General features: G+C 32.2%; 1 protein-coding gene across 47 annotated transcripts in view; it reads left to right on the top strand.

Annotated features, from left to right (window-relative positions):
- LOC143242663 (dynein axonemal heavy chain 7-like) overlaps positions 1-24,202 on the top strand; it is a 619,118-nt gene that overhangs the window by 35,831 nt on the left and 559,085 nt on the right. For 18 of the 47 annotated variants that reach the window (XR_013023083.1, XR_013023079.1, XR_013023087.1 and 15 more), the window contains one exon: positions 8,261-8,346. The exons of 4 other annotated variants lie outside the window; for them this stretch is intronic. The gene's annotated coding sequence lies outside the window, so the exon portion shown is untranslated. Of the gene's footprint in view, positions 1-1,907; positions 4,686-5,896; positions 6,032-8,260; positions 8,347-12,245; positions 12,333-12,578; positions 14,421-24,202 lie in introns of those variants that run through there. 25 more of the 47 variants (XR_013023105.1, XR_013023104.1, XR_013023093.1 and 22 more) reach the window with 7 other exon arrangements.

Below are 24,202 nucleotides of genomic sequence, written 5' to 3'. Positions count from 1 at the left end.
ACGGAATTTAGGGGCACTATTATTATTATTATATATACATACATATATGAGAAGCTTAACAAATAACAGTTTCGGGTATATATGTGATGTTTTGTTTTGATAAATTCGAGAATACAACGAAAAAAAAAGTCAGAATAGTTTGTTATGAGACATGTACACCGTGTTATATACATTGTCTGTTGATCAACAATGTAGTCAACAATTATACAAGAAAATACAATATTTTTACTATGTGTGACAAGAGAATATATTGTTCTTTTACCATAAAACACCAGCACTTTATTAAAGGGTGGTGATAATCTGAAATTTCATGGTTTAATGAGAGCCACAAACACAGGTCTAATGAGCCCTGTTGTAAAATCGAGGCTCAGACTAAAGGGAGCGGAGGGGGGTGATGTAGGGCACGTCTGGATTAGAGAGGCCCGAACCTGTTGTTAACTGTACACTAAACGTACACTATGGTCATCGGCTTCAGCTGCTAAGGCGAATAAGGTAAGGCGTTCGACAATAAAACCGCTAAACATGCATAACAACATAGACATGCACAATATACACATTAGATTGATTCAGCTACAAGCAACAAATTGCTTACCAGATCTAAATAACAGGAGTTTATGATTGGGAGTGATATTTTCGAATTTCATGCTCTGTTCAGTCTGTTGTGATGAAAATGTTACTTAATCTTACACTCACATTACAAGACGTAGGTAGATTCTGTGATAGTGCTTGCAAGCCTTGCATCTATACTTAGGCCTACTGACTGATACTTACAAACTATCACCTAAATCGAAAAGCTTAGAAGCACGCCTATATTAAAGATGTATATTTCGGCTACTGAAAAAGCCTACGTCTAGGCCTAATTATGTATTTTAATTGGTAAGAACATGAGAATCACAAGAATAAACAATTTGTAAGCCTGTGATGCAATAAAACAATTCAACAGACCAAACTGTAGGGGATGATTGTATGCACCATACCCCCACCTAAAATGAAGGAGGTGTATCCCACTCATCCACCCCAGGATCTACGCCCCTACTTTAGATGACTGGGTGAAAATCACTTGAATTTTACATGCGGAGAGAAAAATGGAGTTACCAGTTCTTATGTTGCTAGGACCCTGATGAGATGTTTGTTGGCATTATAAGCATAACATCAAAGCTTAAAGTGGTATGTTTTGTTTTTTATAGGAACTATAGAACAACTCTGCTGTCTCTAAACTATCTTCGGTCTACACCAAATATCTTACTCTCTTTCTTTTCCCTTTCATTCAAGTACAAGTGGTAAGATACAACACAAAGTAACAGTGAAACAAAGTGCATTGAACAGATGCATACAGGTTTTCAGTAAGGAGTCTAATTAGTATATCCACTGCTGTGAATAGTAGTTAACAACTGTTGGCTTCTTGGAAGGGTAAGGTTCAGTAGCCAGTGCAATAAATACTTACTGGATAGAGGAACTACATTTCTTTTCTTAAAATGTCATGTAAGAGTGGGATAAGAACAAAAGAAATGAACCCTTTCATTACAGAGTGTGTCTGTGTGACTTTGTTTATAATCATCAGTTTCCACACTGTAACTTTTAAAATGATATGTGTATCTTCACAAAATCTGACTAGCTTTCTGTAAATATTACAAGTTTTTTGTATACAAAAAATTCAAAGTTTTTGATCAAGTATTTCACTAAAATTAAGTTATCTTTTGAAATTCAAGAATTGTTCAAACTGGTCCACTTTCTCTTCCTCCTCTTCAAAAACTGCATTACAACAAACTTTAAGTGTTTTCAATCAATGGCAAGTAGTGTAGTGACTAAAATATAAGTTCAGTGTTATAAGATAGAATACACTGTTTAATGTAGGTGGTGGTAATTTATTTTGTGAGTTAATATTTCTTGACTGTTTTGTTTCACAGTAAGAAAGTTGAAAGCAGAAGGTTATTGAAAGTTGTGTAATTGATATTAAGGCTACAGAGATTTCTAGAATGCCTCAATACTCTGCAATACTTCCAGAGTAGGAAGTGAGCCAAAAGTAAAACCGAGGAAAAGAGACTTTCAGTCAGAGAGAAGTTAGAAAATGTGAAATGAATCATTTAAAATAGAGAAAAATAGTTTGGCTTGTCAACTGCATTTTAAACTAATTGAATTTGGCCAAAATGGATTTTTGTGAAGAAGAGAACCATACAGTATTTAGATCCAGTTGTGATACATATATTGTGAAGAATTTGTCATGTTTCACTTGTTTTGAACATATTTTAAAATAAGTGGAATGCATGCTGTTCATTTATTTTGAATTTATCTCCAAAATGTGGCAAACACCCACTGTAAAAGAATCCTTAGTCCAACACACCAATTTAAATGATTATATATACTATTTAAAAGTAAGTTTCTAACTGGAATGAAATCAGAACATTGGAATAATTGTGGTTCTTTAAAAAGCTGTGGGAGTGGGTGTGCTTTTAGGTCTAATACACCAGTGTCCAAATGTATTTCATAGTCACCAAAACTGTTTAAAATGTGTTTACATTTTCACCATTTGGAAAAACTGTGTTTTTATAGTCACCAAAACTGTTTAAAATGTGTTAAAAGTTTTGCTATGTGACAAAAAAATTAACTGTGTTTTACAGATGGGTAAAAATACATAGTAATGTTTCCAATTATTTATTAATAGAATTAATTATACTGAAAAATAGGTGGTAGAAGTAAAGCACCAGTTCACCACAGGTCAATAGCTGTTTTGGCATGTGGCAAGTGGTGACCATGTTGAACACCATAGGTCTGAGAGATCTAGAGCAGGTGAAAAACAATACTCTTTTCTCTCTTCTCATGTCTGGTGGTAATGAATGTGTTTGATTGTCAAACATAATGAATCTAATAATTACATGTTCTTATTCTGTTTGAAAAGAAGAAAGTGGTGTTTGTGTTTATTATTTCCAAAACAAATCTGATTGATAAAATGTTTTAAAATGAATTTATTGCAAATAGAAACAGTTAACTGCTTTATAAGCTTTAATACTTTTAAAGACAAACATATTTATCAATGCATTTGATGCACAAGTAAAGCATTCACATGCTGAACTGGAAACAAGTGTTGATAAGTGGATATTTCTAGGCATCTGTTAAAAAAACCTTGCAAGAATTTTTTAAAATTATTTTCCTGATTCAGTAAAGTGAAACTTCAATTACTCAGGAGCCTCTTGTTGGGAAAGTTTTGTTTACGTATTTCGGCATACATGCTGTTTTGCCTATCTTCATGAAAAGTATTTAAAGGTTGTTTAATCAAATTATAGATGATAACAACCAGAGTAACCAAACAATAATAAAGCTGTATTGTACTTAATTTTACCCTTCTTTCATAAATCAACAAACATGGCAGTGGACTTGAAGTACTATTGACACCCACCTGGAAAATAGAATAACAACTGTTCTCAGTGTTCTGGAAATGAAACTAGTATTTATGTCTGAGAAAAGAAGGAAAATAGCTAAATTTTGTCTTGATTTGTTGAAAGTAGAATTAGTTGGTATACTGATACCATAAACCTCATTGCTATATCGTGTATATATATATATAAAACACAAATATCTGTCTTTCTCTTGTTACATTATCTTCACTGGACCAATCTTAACCAAACTGTGTGAAATGTTTTTAAAGAAGACCAAAAACAGCACTGCTTTCAATAGATGACTATCCTTCTTCATGAGAGTAAATGTGAAGATAATTTGGAAAAGGGGACATATTAATGTAGGGTTCGTAACTCCTCCACCCCCATTATTGCTGTTATTGAACACTTTAATAAAGTTAACATTAATTATATTTGTAGATGGTGTCTTGATCTTAAACTAAAAAGTAAGACACGTTTATAATTTTTTCTAATATGCATGCATACAGTGTGCCTAAAGCAGACAAACATTTAATATATACATCTCAGAGACTGTGCTGGGCTCTCTTTGGAGGAATTAAATGAACAAAGATGACTGCCTTTGTTACAATAATACATAAACTGAGATGAAGTTTCTATTTCAACAGCCACCATAAGGCTGGTATGAAAAGCTGTTGTTTGAGTTGTAATAATTTCTTACTTTGACCTATCTGTAAGACACTTCTGTAGCCATTGGTTTTCTATTAAATAATCATGTGAAACACTGCAGAAAGATGTGATGAGCTGGGTGTTGAAAGCAGGTAACAGAATGCACCCCTACTGACATTACAATTGATACTACCTCTTTCTACAGGGTCATAATAACCATTATACAGTCTAGTAAATGAATGTTCTAAATGAATTGTATGAAAATCAAGATTTTTCTAATTTATCATATCTTCCAGCCCCAGGTTTTGTTTAAGTTCATGTACAAATAAAGGACAGGTACCTCGGCTTGATAAATATGAAACATAAAATTTGGAGTTATTTTTATGATTCTAGCTCAGAACTTCTTACTAGGGCATGTGCTAGTTGACTTCTAGGTGTTGCTGTACCTAATATGAGTCATGACAGCTGGTACCTGCTGCTTCGTGGGATAGTTCACCTGGTATCAACTTGAGTGTGAATTTGTATCATTAATGGCACAAAAGTAATATGTTCTTCTGGATTATTGCCATCTAAGTTGATTGGCCAGCTACAAGGAGAACATAAATCATGTAATTAGTTTCTGTTTCGAAAGAATTGTGACCTGTAAAGTGCAGAATTTTTATCTAGGTATGTGTTGAGTCTGCAGTGCATTTTTTAATATTTTTTCCTTTTGAGTCTGTTTTAATTTTCATTCCTCATGTCAATTTTATTTTGCAAAGTGGTAAACATCTGAACTAATTATAGATTATCAAAAAGTTAGAACTTGTGTTTGGTAAACCCCATGTTCTTTATAATGTAATATTTTCTCACACTAATCTTCCATCTCAATAAATCACCAAGTGTGTCAGTATGCAGGGTGTGGATTACATGAATGCCTCTATTTTTGTAAACTATAATAATTAATCACATCAGTACTTCCAAAGTTTATTTTTCATTGTATGGATCTCTGGTAAATCTGTTTTAAGTTTATTTTATATTGTCTTGACAGAACTAATGGGGGCATCTAGTCAACTGTGAAAGTATTATCAAAGTAGCCATTATTCTAAACCAAAACATATATGGTTAAGAATAGAATAGCTCTTCATCCCTACCATGCCTTGTATTGAGTGAATCATTACGGTCTGCATTTGAAAATAGATCTTTGTGGTCATCCATTGCACTGTTTCAAGTGTTGTTGTTCCTTCAGACTCTCCACTGTATTTTATGCCCTCACTTTTCTTCTAATGAAGATTGATAGCCCTCATTACATTCCAGTTTTCCCATAAGTACCACATCTTTCTTATCTGGGTGAAATGTATACCTGGCTCAGTCTCCCACATCAGTTTTCCAAATTTGACTTTCTTGTCTTCAGGTGTGTCCTCTGGATGGCTTTGGAGGATGCTTCTTTCCTTCCCTAAAACTGTTTCTTCCACCTATTCAATGTAAGATTCTTGCTATATGTTGATATGACATAATGCACTGTATTGGAAGTTGTAATTCACCTAAACTGTAAATGTATTTCTGGAAGGTTCTTACCAAATTTCACACTTCCCATCTTACCTTTTCATTAAAACCTGATGCTTCCAGATTCTAAGAGAACTTAAAGTGATATCTGGTAGAATTGAACAGAGGAAGTCATAAGCGTAATGAGAATACCTTGCACTATTACTGATGGAGGGTTGTCACATGATAATTTTAATGAATAATTTGCAATCAAGAGGAGGCAGTAACTCAGGACATGCTTGAAAACAAGTTTCACAAATAGATGCCAGCATTGAATGAGAATATCTATTGATGTAAAAGGATTGTTTGTTTGTTTTATAATTTCGTGAAAGCTACATGAGGTCTATCTCCACTAGCCATCCTTAATTTAGCAGTGTAAGACTAGAGGGAAGACAGCTAGTCATCACCACTCGCTGCCAACTCTTGGGCTACTTCTCTACCAATGAATGTTGGGATTGACCGTAACATTAGAAGTCCCCTACAGCCAAAGGGTGAGCATGTTTGGTGTGATGGGGATTGGAACTAGCAACTTTCAAATTACGAGTTGAGGGTCTTAACTGCCTGGTTATTTCAGACCTGTGTAAAAGGAGATAAGTACTTATTGGAATTAATTTTAGTACAAAAAATTATAAATATCACAACAATTTTATAGAATACGTGATGTAGATTAAAAATAAGTATGCAGATTAATCAGTCTGTAGAATGGTATTCTTGAAGTATTGAAAATATGATTCAATTTATAAAATTTAGTAATTTTAAATATTAAAAACATCTAATACTTTTATGACCTGCCAAGGAAAGAAAAAAAAAAATGTAGTGTTGGTAATTTGATTCATCCAAAAACAGCTTACATCAATAAGGGTTTGTATTCAGTTGTAATTATTTCAGTCCCAGTAAAAATAGTTGCATAACTCAGTGTTAAAAATGTGTAACTGAATAACTGTACATTTTGATTTAAAGGGGAGATTCGACAAATTCTGAAGAGTTAAAATAACAGTTTTAGAAATATATTATTTCCAAGGAACTTTCAAAGTGTGATCACAGTAATGGTTACAAGGTTTATAGATCAAAATAATCCATTGTGTTATTAATATTGTAAGGATTAAAACCATACATTTACTAAAATAGATTAATTTCTGCATATAATCTAAGCAGAACTGTTGTATTACATATTCAAAACTAACATCATATTATTAGGACATTGCGAATGTTACAGCTACATACACTTCTAAAAGGTTATTAATATAACTTGGAGAAATGGTGCTTACTTGTGTGAATATAATACACCACTTACTTAGTAAAATTCATATAATTAAATAGTAATTGTGCACAATTTTCTAACTGCTGCATAATAAACTTACAAGGAAAGTATACAGTTTTATCACCTCACAAAAATATAAGACTAGAAACATATTAATCCATTACTTTTTAAAAGGTACAATAATTTTATAAATAGCATGTGGTAATATGTTCACGTACCAGCACATTACAAATTATTAGTATACATAATGAATAATGGACTATTTTTAAAAAGGGTCGATGGTAAGTCTGAAAACGTCTCGTGGTCGTCGTTTTTCGAAGATTGTTTTTTCTTTGTAGGAGTAAAATGTTGAGAACACGAGACAGTAATAGAAGATTCTGTCGAACACAGCATCAGTTCCATATCTGTGGTGATGAGACTCTCTCGATAATGAGTGTCGAAATCTTCAAAAGTCGCTAACAGGTTGTTTGTCTGTCTTAGTTCTCCAGGCTATCTTGGAAATACATATCTAGGTTTCAACATGCTTGTTTGGAAGAAATCAGTTGATGTTTAAAAGTGCGTTTGTGATGATTGAGTTTTCATTATATCCTTCTTTGTATGGAGTGTCTGTGTAAATTTGTCTATTGACTTAAATAGCTTCTCGACTTGTGTATTCTGCATGAACATGTCTTTGAAATTTGTTTCTAGTTGTGGATGCTTTTTTGGTAAGAATGGCTTGGATGAAGGTGGCGGATGTCCAATGTTTCGGGGCCCAGCATGGCCAGGTGGTTAAAGCGCTCGAATCGTAATCTGAGACTTGCGGGTTCGAATACCCGTCGCACCAAACATGCTCGCCATTTTAGTCGTGGGAGCGTTATAATGTCACGGTCAATCACACTATTTGTTGATAAAAGAGTAGCCCAAGAGTTGGTGGTGATGACTAGCTGTCTTCCTTTTAGTTTTACACTGCTAAATTAGGGACGGCTAGAACAAATAGCCCTCGTGTAGCTGTGCATGAAATTCAAAAACCAAACAAAAACCAATATTTCCTTGAAGTTTACTATTCTTCTGGCGCTGCATGGCCAGGTGGTTAAGGCGCTTAACTTGTAATGCGAGGATCGCGGGTTCGAATTTCCGTCTCACCAAACATGCTCGCCCTTTCAGCCGTAGGGCCATTATAGTGTCTCGATCAAACCCACAATTCGTTGGTAAAAGAGTAGCCCAAGAGTTGGCGGTCAGTGGTCATAACAAGCTGCCTTCCTTCTATTCTTACATTGCTAAATTAGGGACGGCTAATACAGTTAGCCCTCGTGTAAATGTGCGCGAAATTCGAAAAGAAAACAAAACCAATATTTCGTTGAAGTTTTCTATTTTTCTACCTAAAAGTTAAAGCTTAACGTCAAGGCCACTTATTAACGAGTGTTTTATATCTTGAATATTATGAAGTGTTTGTTTATTATGATTTATATGTTTATTGTAGAGCATATTCAGCGGGGGTATCAACCGTGTTGAAAATCGATACACTTATCTCTGTCCCACTATGGATCTTTTTATAAAGTGAATGGAGTAAGTTGTTTGTTTGTTGTTAAACGCAATGTTTCGTGAAGGGCTATTTGTATGCTGTCGAAGGTTTTTAAAATTCGAATTTTACTTTATATGTGCTATCAGAATTGTTATCACTTGCAGCATTGAAATCAATAAAAGATACATTCTACTTAAGTTGTTTACTTTTGTTGTGTTTGAGAAACGAGCTTTTGCTGAAAAGGTGCTAAGTGTCTTAGTTTTGTTTCTCTTTACACGTCCCTCCCAGTGCCACAGGTATGTGCGGACTTGCACCGCTACAAACCGGGTTTAGATACCCATTGTGTAGCTTTGTGTTTAATTCCAAACAAGCAAGCAATTAAATCTTTAGACGTAATATGTGAAAAAACAAAAGTAATTTATCACGTGACTGACTGGACAGTGGTCAGCGTTCTGGACTGTGAATCGGAGGTCTTACATGTTGCCTTAAAATCGCGCCTCGCACTTTGGGTCTGTGTCAAAAGAGCGACATTGAAATGACATTATTAGAGTGGCTCAAGGGCTGGATGTCAGCGCTGTTGTAGCCACTTTAAAATTAGGGACTACTAACCCAGATAGCCCTTGTAAATATCCGAAACAAACAAAATTATTTCTCTTAGTGGCCGTTCCCTACACAGCTTTGACCCTCACTGAGCTGAGACTCCGTCGCCTTTTGACTATGAGATTTCACTGACCCTATGCCCTTGGGTTAAGTCTTGATGGGAGATCAATCGCTTGTACTTGTCGGGTTTTAAAAGACTTTCATAAAAGCAGTCTTCACGTGTCAAATTGTTTAGATAGTTTTCAATAGCATCTGTTTGTACAAGTGTGCACGAAATATTTCTATTACCTAAATTGCTGAGACAAAACTAGTACAGTTTAACTGTTGTCTCCTGGCGACATATATTTCATAATAGTTTTTACTTTTATGAGACTTTTTTATTTGTTTTAAGTTCAAATTCCTTTAGTAACAAGTTTCTCCAGTATAGCTGTTTACATGTAACACCAATCAAATATTACTTTGTTATTATATGGTTACAAGTCTTATTTTACATTGTAGGTTATTAGTAGCGTGTTAACAGTAGTCAGGATTTTTGAGATTGGAAGAAATATTTTTACCCTGGCATTGATTACGTAAAACAAACCGTAAAAAAGTTATAACATAATTGTTTAAAATTAATGGATTAAAATCAATCAAGCATGACTACATTCATTGATTAAAGTTGAATTTATTTTTTTTTTTGTCGTACTTTGGTCTCCAAGCGTTTCGGACTCGTTCAGGCCATTCTAGAGGTTGTACAAAGTAAATATAGGCAGCGATTATGTGTTAACTGTACTTTTCAGTTACTACATTTTGTTATCTTGGGTTAAAAATCGTACACTTAGCTCCTGTTAGTAAAGCATGTGTTTTAAAGATGGCATCTATAAGGGCTGAAACATTGCTAAAGAATGCAGGTTACACTGTCAAACTTGATGCTTCGCGTGAAGGGCCCTTTAAAAGAAATTCAAAATACTTCCGCTAGTTTTAGGCAGAAATATATAATTGCTCAATATGATAAAATTAGTTGGACTAACGGTTGTGCTCACTTGTCTCTTGTTAAATGCAAAGCTACATAACGGACTATATTTGACTGTGCCCACCGCTTATCGAACTCTCATTTTTATCTTGATGAGCCTGAAAGATTACTTCTGTGTTAGTGAGAGCCCCCCACGCTAGTGGACAGTGTAAGAACATGAAGACTTACGCTAATATAAGCCTTCACTTCGTGCAACTAACTATTCACGTTATATGATATACATTTTAGAGAGAATTTTGTAAACTTGGCTGGGAGCTGTAAATTCGAATAGCCCTTCAATGTCATGCAATCAAGGTATTTAAGTTGTACCTGTGAAAAAAATAAGGGCTGGCGAAATAAGGAGTAAGTAACTGAACAAGAACATTAAACAAATATTTGGAAGTACATGCTTGATTGGAAACGTTGTTTCCGTCTTATAAGGTAATACGACGTGAACTGGAAGATAGGTGTTAACCCTAAAGTTGATTTGGCTCTAATAACGTTAAAAAACTCGTTGAACGTTTGAAACCTGTCTCGCACGTACACCGCTATTGTGCAAGATTCGAATCTTCGTTCCAAACTTTTCTCTAAAACTAGTAGTTAACGTGAATTATTTTTCGTGTTTAATCAGCGATAACAGGAATAATTATGTGGATACAGATAATTAAGATTTATTTCCTTTTGCTCTTTAACCTTTTGTTTAAAATCGTAATACTATTTTCTGATATCTTTGTACCGATATCGCCTTGAAAACATACTGTTTATCAGTATTGTAGGGTCAATACTAACTAGCTCTTACTGTTATTTTTAGCCGCGGCATAGCGGTTCGTAGTACACCTCTAAGTTGTTGTTTTTAAAAGCACAAACGTTTAGCTCACAGCTTCGTCATTTCTTGATGGATTTGAGATTTAATTGCAGTTTTGAACTCGGAAGATCAAACCCTTTCGACTGACGTATTTGATCACGTCCAAAGTCTCATAGATGAATCTACTCTAATCGTGCCTAAAAGAATTTCTATTTGAGGGTAGGCGAGTAGATAACGTGCTGAGTAATAAAGTTGAATCGGGTTGTATGCTTGGTATTGCCTATACATAGAAAAATATAGCTAATAAATCGACTAGTAGATTATCCCTGCCTAAAAGTGTTCCAAGTGTTGTGGATATTAAAGATTCCTTCTTATTTATTTTAGTAACCTTTAATTTTTCGGAGCAATTCAATAACGTAATAAGTTATTAGTAGCGTACTAGGTTAATACTGTATTTCTGGAAACGGATTCCTTCTTATCCTAGAATTTCCAGTTCATCAATTCGAAAATAAATGTTGGGTTATTACAAAGGGTTGCCATTGTTGTTTGTTATTAAACACAAAAATTCACAAAGGGTTATCTGTGTTCTGCCCACCATGGGTATCAAAACCCGGTTTCTTGTGGTATAAGTCCGCCGACATTCCACTGTGCTACTGGGGGAATCACAGAGGGTTCTTGCCTTCATAATATTTATCTTTTGCCATTACTAGAAAAACCTACAATAACTTCAGAATATATTTCACGGTATCACTGACCATTAGATACCACTTTGGAGAGCTAATTATTAGAATATTTTAGAATAGGCCTTTGTTTGCAGTTATAACTCTGAGTGTAAGTTGTAGAACAGTCTTTCATTGCAGTTATAACTTTGAAAATGAGTTATCAGTTCGAGAATAATACCTGTAATATTACCCCACCTTTAAATAATCTAAAAACGTCATTTTTGTATAAATATTTATTTACAATAAAAAGAATACAACATTAAAATCATTGCAACTTCTCTTTGTTGACATGAAAATGACATAAGAATGTCGAAATGTTGTTCTTCACTTTACTTTACTTAAAGTTTCAATACTCGTACCAGCCATCTTGATAATACATTTTTACTTCAAGTGGATTTTTCGTTATCACGGACAATAAATAGTTATTAAAACAGGACTAGCCATAAAAGAGATTTCACATATGTTTCGGTATCTGTGTAAAGTATTGTAACATTGTATTCATTTCAATCGTAAATACTCTATTTTATTACAGACATTAGAGTAGCCTATTTTTCGGAAAGTCAGTGTTAAAATTCCGTAGTTTTTAATGTCGATAATGATTTCAGAGATATAACATGAAATAATTCAGAAATGAAATAAATTTTATAATATTGTTCAGATTGTTGGTACAAAATAAATTTCTGTTTAAAATTAACTTTACTAGAGTGTTGCTTCATACAAGTTCACATAAACCTCGTTCATGCGAATGTATATAAATAATTTGTGTATCTAGTAAAAATAAAAATAAAATGTATTAACTGTTGCGTTTTTTATTATTTACAGGGAGAAAAAACAATCTTGTATTATTTGGAGGTTATGTCACAAGTTCCTGAAGAAATCTACCACACGAAGTATTATACAGATATTAAGGTATACACTCAACGTCTTTCAAGGTTTTTGTGTAAAATATTTGAGTTTTATAGAAGGATCTCCACCTTTCATAGTTTAGACGAACAGAAAGAATTAATTCATTAAATATTCATAAAGGAAAAAAGATTTCAAATAATGGCATAAACATGGAAATTTCTGATCATATGTCAAATATTCAACATACTTCTTGTGAAAAAGATGACTTTGTGAAGTCATGTTCAGAAAATAGAACTTTCTGTATTCCAGATACGAACTATCCAGATAATATCATCTACTCAGAAGCTTCACACGAACCATCTTCCAAAGAAAAGGTAGCCGGACAAAAACTGACAGAAAAATATGATACTCTGGGCCGAATTAATGTAGAGGACACAGACAAAAGTATCAGTTGTGGTTATTTGACGATGCGGATTTTCGACAGGATTTAGAAGATGAATTAAATAACTTATGCAGCGAATTGACATAGCCCAAGTCGAAACGGTTTTTCGTAGCCACAAAACACTTGTGTTTGTGTGCCAGTGTCTGGCCAATCTGTATTTGAGAAAGCCAGAGGAAGAATGGCAGTTAGCCCTGACAGGTATCCCTGTCCTGCTGTTTGATGAAGGAGAAACGAAAGCACGAACTCAACGAAGACTGAAACTGGTCCTCGCCGAAAAATGCACAGGTTTCATTCTTTGGCATGATGTCATTGACAATTTGACGAACTGCGAGGCCCAAGATAATACTTTTCACACCATGTTCCTTTCCACCGATCCTGTGAAACCACCAAATGGGTGGTTTCGGTTTCGAAAACAAAACAGCTGCCAGATAGTTTCACGAACAAGTCGACCTACTGACGTCGGACCCTCTCAATATATCTTTATCCGTTCCTAAAGCTAAAGGGAAAAATTCCAGGAAGTTGAAAAAAAAATAAAGTTACCCTAAAAATGTGATATTTCTCTTCCTTGCTATTTCGAACACGTCACAAGTATTGATATTAGAGATAAAGAGCAATTTTATACGCTGACGAATTTAGTGCAAAGGAAATCTAAAAAGGCATTAGAGCAATCTGTTCATGAGTAGACGTCCATTGGGACCAATAGTACCTTTCCTCATGGAGACCAAATTAATGTAGAATGCCCGTACTTAATTATTATTAGACTAGAAGGTTTTGATGTTTCGCCGATATCGTAAAAACGATTCGTGAACAGTATAAGCACTGGTGTGACGTTTCGTATGATGACAATTTTTATATTAAATGTGCAAAGTGGAGAATGGTAATTCGAACAATATGTGCAAGTTTGTTAAGAATCGCTGTGTATTTGTGATTTCTTTCTCTCAGAACATATGTGAACCCTAGAACGAACCACATCTATTGGACAAAGTGACATACACAGTTATAATATTCGTATTTTCTTATAGGACACAATTTTTTTTTTCAATTTAAAAAAATGGATTTCAAACAGTCCGTTTATATTGAGAATTTCATGTATCGTTTTTGTTAATTTAAGTTTGATACATAAGCACTTTTCTGCAACAGTTAAGTACGTTTAGAGAACTAATATATAACTTAATTCTCAAGTTAGGATTCTATTAGTGAAATATATTAACCAGTTTTAGAGTAGAAATAGGTTTTTAAAAGACAAACCATCTCTCGAGATGTTACCTTCAGGTTATAGTTAATAAAATTATGTGTCAACTTTCTTTTAAGAACTTTATATTGAACACAGCAGTATAAATTAATTTAGAAAATTAGGTTTTTAGCTTTAAGATTCAAACAAGGCTTGGTTCAATATATATATATTATTCATTAATATTTACTTTATTTCTGCACTTGATTACAAGAGCTGACATTTTGGAATGTATAGATCGCTCTCTCTATATATATATGTATGTATGTATGTATATATGTATGTGTATGTGGGTATCGCCATTACATAAACAAGTCTGGATTTAAAATATGAATATCTTTTTAATTATTTTAACTGATTTAAACCGTAATTATAACAAAAAAATCAGATGGCGCTGTCTTTCTTAAAAGCAGACTAAGCTTTTAACTCACGTTATCTTGTATTTGTCAACAAACTTATATAAACTTTTATAACAAAATGTAGTCAACATTAACGACACGTAAACCACTAATAATTATTCGCTCTGGTTATAACAGATATAGTGTTGTTGAAATGTTGTGGAACAGATTTCTTTATTTGCGGGCAGAAATCCTTATTAATATTTTAAACCTGAAATTGCTAATGTATTTTCTTGTATGTTGTAGAATTCACTAAGACTTAAATCACAAAAAAACGTGACATTTGTAAATGACTTTAATTAACTTCTATGTTTGGTTACAACGTTATTTTTATATGGAGAGTGAACCTGAAAATGTGTGCACACGTGTATGTACTGCAATATAATGACAAAAAACCCTTAAACCAATTTTTTAGTAAATATTACGTCCTGTGAATTCTTTTTAAAAAACTAGTTTCTTCAAATATCGGAATTTTTTCTCTAATACCAACTTTCGTGAGTCAAGTTCTCTGTCATCACCAATTTTCGTGAAACAAGCTTCCTTCCTTTATAAAAATAATGTGCAACAATTATGTGTAGTTAGAATACAGACAGTTTTATACGACATTTTATGAATAATTAGTTAGTTAGATCTCATTAACAAGAATTGTTTTTAAATTACTTAAGTTAAAACTCGTAACGATCCTTAATTTCTTGTGTTTTTATAAAAACAGACCTTGAAATTTAAACCAATAGTGTGATGGTAGAGATACTAGAAATAGCATGAACTTTATGAATTATGGTTCAAAAAAAAGGAAAAAAAAACCTGTAATTAAATAATTTGGCCTTACTGTTTGCTGTCGTTAAACTTTATTACATATGTCTTCGAAAAAATATGTGTCGTTGATATATATATACATGAATAGACGCCTTTCATTCGAGTTAATTTTATTAGTTTATTATATCAGTCTTTGAAAAGTTCCTTAATTTGGTAATTCAAACTGTCATAAAGTGATTTTAATAACTTTTGGTCAAGTGAAAATGTTCAAATTATATTCAGATATTTTGTATTTTGCATTTAACAATTCTCTGTATGTAATAAATATTTCTTAGCAAAGCTTTACAAATTGCATCCCACAATTTATCCTGACCAAACAATATCTTACTTTTTTGCTTGTACATTTTAAATCAATTGAAACACTTCAATAAATATAATAAGTTTGTTTTCATGCAAATTTTAAACGCATTTTTGATTAAATTTATAATTTGGTATTTTGGTTTGTTGTTTTAAAAATCCTCATTCAACAAAATTTAATTCAATCAATTTTAACTGAATGAAAATGTTATCATAAAAGTTTTCCTCCTTTTTTATCAAATCTGGGTATTTTTTCTCAATGACCATTTTCTCAAATCCAATATTCATTAAGAACACATCATCATAATTAAACAAATCCAGGTATTCGTTAAAAACACATCAACCTGATTACCAAATTTTAATATTATTTACCCATTAAAACATACATATAAAAACAATCTGTATAATTTACAAATCCAGGATTCATTATTTGAATACAATTCTTTCCTTTGTTTTGTAAAATAATGGATCAGCTCATTTTTAAAACTGTCCTTTCGTTAAAATTCAAAACTATTTTACTCTTTCCTTGTTTGTGATTGTGGTATTGCATCCAGCAACATTTTAATTTCTCCTTTTTTATTACAGTTTATTGATTTACATGGTAGCGGTCAGAATAAAACATAAGTACATTTATTTCAACCTATTGGCATGTAACTGTTTTTTAATCATTGGAAAACGATATCTAGATCTTATGGAGTTAATAAGATTTTAAAGCAATTTAGTGCTTTCCATAAACACTAATGAGGCACTGCTTTTAACTTGTTGTTTTATTGAAATAAATACTATTTCATTGTGTTTTACTGTACAGCTGTTTGAGTGGTTGGGAGCTAATTTTTTTAGTTTAAAAACATTTTCTGTGAGCACTTTGGATGTTTGGTTTTACAATTACAGACAGAAAATTGAGTAATCAAGGGAATAGACATTGTGGAAATAGAAATGTACAATGCTGTAAGGAACACAAGTTTAATTTTTTATTTTTACTTTTCCTTAATGAATTTATTTGTTTTTACTCGTTTCAACTAAAGTTATTGCTTGAAACTTTTCACCTAAGAAAATACATTTTTCATACATCGGTTTTAACTAGATGAAAGAGTACAGACACTGATAATAAGTTAGAAAATTGTAAGCATCAGTTTTAATGCTATAAAAAGATTTGTCCTTATTGTGTAACAGACTCAAAAAACTGTTGATCTGTGCATCAATAACAGTAAAGTTTGATAACTTTACTTCATGACATAGGTTGAATCAAAATGTCAGGGTTTAAAATATTTGGATTTCCTACATGAAAATCTGTTACCAAAGGCTCCTAATTTCTTTATTTGGATGCACCACAAAGTGCCACAAGGTGAGTTACTTATGGAGGAAAATGAACATAATTGAGTTTAATGTATTTTCAACAGAAATTTAATGGTGATAATTGTTGAAATAATTATTTAAAAGGAAATCAAAGAAACACTCATAAGTGACCAAATACAGATTGAATGCTTTGTTTTGGAAGATCATTTTCAACTGATTAAATTAGATGTCTGTGATTTAGGGAAGCCTTAAATACTTAAGTTCTAAAAATAAGAAAGCCTTTGGTTTCATTACTTGGGATTGCAGCAAGTTGCATAAAGATTTGTTGTTTCTACAGTCTCTAAAATGTAATTAGAAAGTCTTATTGTTGCCAAAGCTGTCGGAATAATTTAATTTTAAATATATGTCCATTTAAATGGTTCATAATTTTATTCTTGCAAATACTGTTAGACTAGATATTGGCAGGATAAGAACATTGTTAATTATGTTTAGATAATATCAATTACAGAAATGCCATTCTGTTCATATTTTGGTTCTCCTCGGGGATATATTTGGATGAAGTTTTGAGGAAATTCTTGTTTATATTTGTATTCTAACAGTGACTGCCAGTTTGTTGAAGAAATTTCAGAATTGCCAGCATTATCATAGTCAGAAAACGGACTATTAAATTTTAGTTTCAAGAGTTAAGTAACAAACCTTCAGAACTGAAAACTGAGATAAACGCTTATTGTCGAAAAAAAACTACCTATTTGAAGTGTTCATAGCATGAAAAAACAAACCATTCTTTAGACGATAGCTTACGAGGACGTTAGATTTTTCCGCGGTTAAATGTTTAAATTTAGCAACACAGAGATCAAAGATTTAGTTAAAATTCTCTTTGATCCTTATTCTCTTTATATTAGCCTGAGTTAAAGTTAATTAAAATTGGCATTGTATGGTCTTGAGTGATTTTAATTTACTTCATAAATTAAGTTTAAACATCAAGCCAGATGAAAGGCCAATAAAAAATAAAAAAAATCAGCTTTTTTTTGGACGGACTTAAAACGCTAAAACCGGGTTTCGACACTCTAAACACAGACAGCCCACTTTCAGTCATAACGCTTATAATGTCAAAAATAATACACTATTCGTCAGGTAAACATTAGTAATACGTACGTATAATTTTGACGTAAATATAATGCCAAACCTGTCATAAGCTTACTCTGCTTCATATAAGAAAAACTATAAAGACATTTAGTTTCCATGTAGTTTTACCATTTAATTAAACTTATGTAAACAATACTGTTTCCATAATCTTTAAATACAGACGAATTCTACAAAAGCTTATATAAAATGTATTATGATGCAGTTGAAGTTAAAATATTAATAACTAAATCAAACTTCAAAATATTGCAATGATTCAGATACTATGTACTATTCATGTTAATGTAACACAAATAATATTCAATAAATAGATTTATGTTGGAATGAACATGATTCGTAAAATCAAAGTATTTTGATGGCTAAAATTACTGTATTATTCTTACATTTACACAAAGCATTCTAAAAGATATAAGATTTTCAATTTTTTAAATAACATCGAGCAAACTAGTTAATGGATTCATCAAACAAAATCAAACAAACAGAATACATTAAAATTTTAGAAATAAATAACTTCACTTTTGTATCCTGCAATATTATTTCAAATACATAAGCAAATAACAATTGGAAAACCGAAATAACAAGAACAAGATAAAAAATCACCAAAACATAACAAACCAAATGTTTTTTTTAGTTACACAAAAAAATACTATACCAGCTTCAAGTATTCATGCGGATATCCAGATGTCAATATAAGAAAGAAATATAATAGACAAGAATATACAGCCATTCAGATATGTGATAAAATCCAAGGTATTCACAAAAACATAATATAATTATACAAATCCAGGTTTTGTTTTAAATTCAATATAATTTACCAATGATTCGTACTCAGATATTATACCAATCCAGGTGTTCGTAAGAAACACATCAACATGATTTACCAAATCCAGGTATTCATTAAAACATATTAAAATGTTTTAATTGAAATTAAGAACTAATGTACTAATATGCCATGCAGGTTAAATTTCTTAAATGCTGTAGAAAATCCAGTATTCATGAAAAACAAGATTGCAATATACTTATGGTTTCTACACATATAAATCTTAAAATCAAATTTCCTTAGTTTTTTTATCATATTTGTTAAGATCGCTTGTAGCCAACTTCTCTAAATGCCTAAATAGGATGTAAACGTAGATGTTATCATATCTGTTCCTGACATGCTTCACTGAAAATTTGTTGGTGTGTGTTATTGTATACACACAGATTCTACATCAGGGGAGCTGTTCTGAACACTGATGCAGTTTGTTGCGAATCTGAGCGAACGCCTCATTGTTTGTGGGATGGAATGGGGCGTGTATAGCAGTATGCTATAATATCATAATGGATTCTGAATACTTCTACGCTGATGAAGAAATGCTTGTTTCATATGGAGGTCTTTCAACAAAATATATTATGAGCTGTATTCTTTACTAATTAAAATACTTTATTAGTGTTTTAAATGAAATTCCAGGTTTGATGCTTAGGTCTGGGAGACAGACTGATGAACATCACAAGGAGGAGGGAATGCACATGTTTTCCCATCTTAACAAGTAATGTCCATGTCCCATATATGACAGTTGCAATCATGTGTCGCCACAATTTGGTTGTGATTTGGTCATTATACCATAACGTGTTATGAAATCGTCAAAATGCAGTCACTATCGAAAATGACGTTGTTATGTAACATTGTGATGAACGTTGTGAAATGAACATTATATGCTGTAAATCAGTAATCAGAACGCACATTACACGAGTACTTGAACAAAGTCGGTAAATTGTCTATTACTTGATCCAGTTTTACAATGCTAATGACCTCAGCGCCTTGTCCTTCGGGAGTCCGAACGGCTCTAACAGATCATTACCCCAAAGTCAACCAATGTTTCATGACAAATGTGTCAGTGAACAAAGGTTGGGTGACATTATAACTCAATATGTAAGTTGAAATTTTATGTAGTTATTTCACTAAATGATCAGAGCATTAAATGATACATACTTTTATATGTTATTGATTTTAATGTTACAAAGCATTGGAAGACTCAGTTTGACACGGTAAAAGAATATCATGAAATAAGGTTCGGTAACAAGTTACTCTCTAAAATTAAACAATGTTAAGACTATATTTAACCTTATCACTTATCTAATGGTTTTTTAATATTTTTTTCCTAGTGTTTTCCTTAATCATTACAATATGTACCTGGATTTGCATGTTTCTTTGTTTTTTCTCTTTATCATTGTATACTGAAACTTATGTTAGTTGAACTTTTTATGTGTCTTTTACAAGAAAACATCTAAATAGCAACTTCTACAACTTTTTAAGAAATGTTCATTCAATGTTATAGGTAAAAATAAAATATCTACTATGCCTGAACTACTTAGTTCAGAGACGTCTCAAGAAATAGGAACAGAGGGTTAAAGTCAAAGCAATGAATTTGCCATTACAGGCAAGTGCTTACAATCAGATGATCTTTATAATATGTAAGACTCATTTAAGTCATATTGTAGATTTGCAGCTATATATACTACATAATAAAATGTATCTGTTCTTACATTCTTATACCCTGCATTAGAATTACACCCTGTATAAAACAGCTGCTCAAATAGGTACAGTAATCAAATTACACAAAGTCCATTATTTCAATGGCATTTACTGTATATGTATACTAAGAAATTACAGGTCTGTGGTAACCTAACTGTTGATATTACCAGCAAGTGGAACAAGTTAATCCCAATCACATTATGTCAGGGGCTCAGTTGATCAAAATAATAATTTCTTTGAAGACCTACTGATAATTTCCATGTATATCAAGAAGCTGGTGGTAGTGACATTTTCCAAATTAAGCTACAAGGTAGGTATCTGGATGTTGAAAAAAGCTGCTGATAAACCTGGCAATTTTATTGGAACTCATAATCAAGTATTCTTTATAAACATTAAAAAGGAGAATCAAGAATTAATTTAATGCATCACTTCTTAGCTTGCAGCCTATTAAATGTATTTATTGTCAGAAAACAACAAAATTATAAACCCTGTCATTTTGCAATTCCTTCAAAGTAGAGTTGTTATTGAACATTTAATGACTGTCAGATAACAAATTGTAAATTATCACACTGTTAAAACATTTCGTGTCAATGAATGATCAAATGTTTATACATAATATTTTAGTTATTAAAAGGAAAACAAATTCTTGCTTTTATGATGTTTAAGAACACATTTTAAGGGGCATTGTTAATGTTGAGTTCCTTTAAAGTTTTCAAGTAAATATCGCTGAAGACAGCGATTGTATAGACTTTGAAAAGTTAACAAAGTTTGAAAATGTGTAGATATTTGTTTTTGACTATAATTTTCATGATACCAAAACACTGGATTAACATCTCAACAGGACAAAATCAAATACCATGATTACACAACGCACTAAACTATACATCACTAGAATAGCAACATACTAATTCTCCTGTATTACTTTCCTGGGATGATAATTAACACCTAAAGGCTATAATTACCTTACTTCAGGAAATAAAATTCACAACATAATCACTAACAATGTAGTAAACCCCATATTTAACAAAGCATGTATCACAACCACTAAAAAACGTAGCTTATTGTGACCAGAAAAAAAAACAACCAGTACTGTTTTACACTAAGTCTGTCTGTGATAAAACATTGTACTTAGCCAGCTGTGTTTTAATGTTCAGAAAACCCACAAACACGTATTGATAGCTTAATTAAAATCCACTTTGTTCATAGTGCTTTCATTGGCCACGCTTAAAGGGGTCCAAAATTTTTTGAAGACGTCTATCACTCAAACTGATATACCCTCAAAGTTGATGATGAAAACATAATGATATGAGCTGTCTAAGATATATATTATTTCAGTTTTACGAGACTTCTATATTGACCAAATGTTATTATTTTAAGATAATAATCAATGTTTTCAACAAAAGGAGAGATATTCTAATAATATAATAACATTTAAAAAGTTGTGTGAAACAAAATAGAGAAAAATTGCAAATAAACTTTGAATATAATATAACAAGTTAAAATGAAAATCTCCCTCTGATGCATTAATAATTTAAAACTACATGTACTTTGGACTTAAAGGTTTACGACATGCATTAATGATCTAATGATTTCATTCATATATAATTTCAGTCAGACAATATGGTGAGTGGATGGTAGATAATATTCTAGACATAGGACAGAAGGTTTGTTTTGTTATAGCAAAGCAACAACGGGCTATCTGCTGTGTCCACCAAGGGGAATCAAAACCCTGAATTTAGCTTATAAATTCAAAGACTGTGACCTCTGTTACTAAACAGATGATGAACACTTTTATAACAGTTGTTATGGAGTGAATACCTTTTCTAAGTTAGCATTCACAAACTTCATATCATAAATGTGTTGTTATAACAAACTAGTATTCCAACCACTACTGTAGTTTTGTTGCCAGTGAGACAAAAGCTATTAAATGCAATGGTAGCCCACATCAAAATTTTATATCAAGGTTAAAATAGCCTTACTTGTTTTAAATTACAAATTTCTCTTAAGTTCCTAATTCTTTTAGCTTTTTAAATCAAATACATTAAACTACTAAAGGTTTTTCAATATTGTAAATAATCACAGTTAAATATTTTAATTTACACCACCATTATTTTCCAATGGGATTCAAAACATAAAGTCTAAAAAAAGTAAGAGAATAGAAAATAACAAACATATCTTCATGGGATTTGGATAACCGTGTGACAACAATGTCTTTTTAGTAGTGTTGGACTGTTGCAAAAGTATCAACCAAAAACAGTATTGTTAGAAGAAGGAATAACGTGAAATATGTTTGTGCACAAAATAAAAAACTTACTTAATCTTGAGCTTATGGAAACTGCTAATGCAGGACACGATTGCAATTTTGCCAAGATAGAAGCGAGTATCATTTAAAGTTGAGATATATTTAATACGTTAATTTCAACATAAAGGTTTATTTATATGTTGTATTAAGCACAAAAATAAGCGAGTTGTGTGCTGTGCTCACTGTATATTGATACCGTTTTTATGTGAATACGGGGTTTAACTGATAACGTTACTAAGTTCGACCTGCATGGTCAGGCATTGGGACGTTCGTCTCGTAATCTGAAGGACAGTTTGAGCCTCCTGACACCAAACAAGCTTGTCCCTTTTAGCCATGAGGGCGTTATAAAGTTGATCAATCCCACTATTCGTTAATTAAAATATAGCCGATAGTTGGCGTGGGTAGTGATGACTACCTAACTTCCCTCTAGTCTTACACTGCTATAAATTGGGACGGCTAGCAGATAGCCCTCGTGTAACTTTTATGAAATTCAAAACAAACCATACCAATCGTCTTGTTTTTTTAGAGTAAATCCCCTCTCAGACTACGGAGATGTGTCTGGTGTGGGGAATCAAACCGTTGATTTCAATGTTGAAGTCTAGGGACAGTTTTAATATAAGACACATATTGAAGAAAATTAACATACTAATAAACAAATTAATTTGTCTTTCACGTCAAATGGGAATTATTCTTGATTTGTGTAGCTGTGATATGTCTGTCAGCAATGAATTAAGAGCATTTTTATAATAGATCTTGGTATTAATACAAAGTACTGCAAAATCGTAATAAATTATTTTGCTATAGATGATATATAATTCCTCGTCTGCTTTTTTTAATTACTTATAACAAATATTATATGCATAATTTTCAGTAGTGTCCTAATATAAAACAAATGATAAATACATACATTTATAAACACATTAATTTATAAAATTTGATTCATAAAGATAAATTATGGTTTGGTTGAATTTCAAACCAAAGCCACTCAGGAGCTATCTGCACTAGCCATCCCTAATTTAGCCGTTTAAAACAGAGAGGAGGTAGCTAGTCATACTATACCTCCTCTCTTAGGTTACTCTTTACCAACGAATAGTGGGATTGACATCTTTTATAACGCCCTCACAGCCAAAATAGCGACATGTTTGGTGTGACAAAATCAGTACGACTCTCAGATTACGAGTCAGTGACTTAACCACGTGGCCATGCCGGTCCCGGTGTTTTAACCTTTACGTTTCTGGACTGTAATCAGTACCTATAGGAATACCTTTATTTCTTTACAATACTTTTCTTGGAAACTTGCAAAAAGGCTTTGATTAGATGTAACAGTGTTACAATTTTAAACATTCAAATGTATAGTTATCCCTCTGTATTTACTGGTAAATCACTGTTAGAAATATTTATCAAGTTAATAAAAATAATTCATTTAGTGATAAGTGGTGTAGTATATTGGTATTATAAATAAAAGAACAAAATGATAAATAGTTTTTTATCTA

Source organism: Tachypleus tridentatus, unplaced genomic scaffold (genome assembly GCF_004210375.1).
Source record: "Tachypleus tridentatus isolate NWPU-2018 unplaced genomic scaffold, ASM421037v1 Hic_cluster_2, whole genome shotgun sequence".
Lineage (NCBI taxonomy): Eukaryota > Metazoa > Arthropoda > Merostomata > Xiphosura > Limulidae > Tachypleus > Tachypleus tridentatus.
Note: the sequence above shows the minus strand (reverse complement) of the source record. Positions and strands in the feature narration are given on the sequence as shown.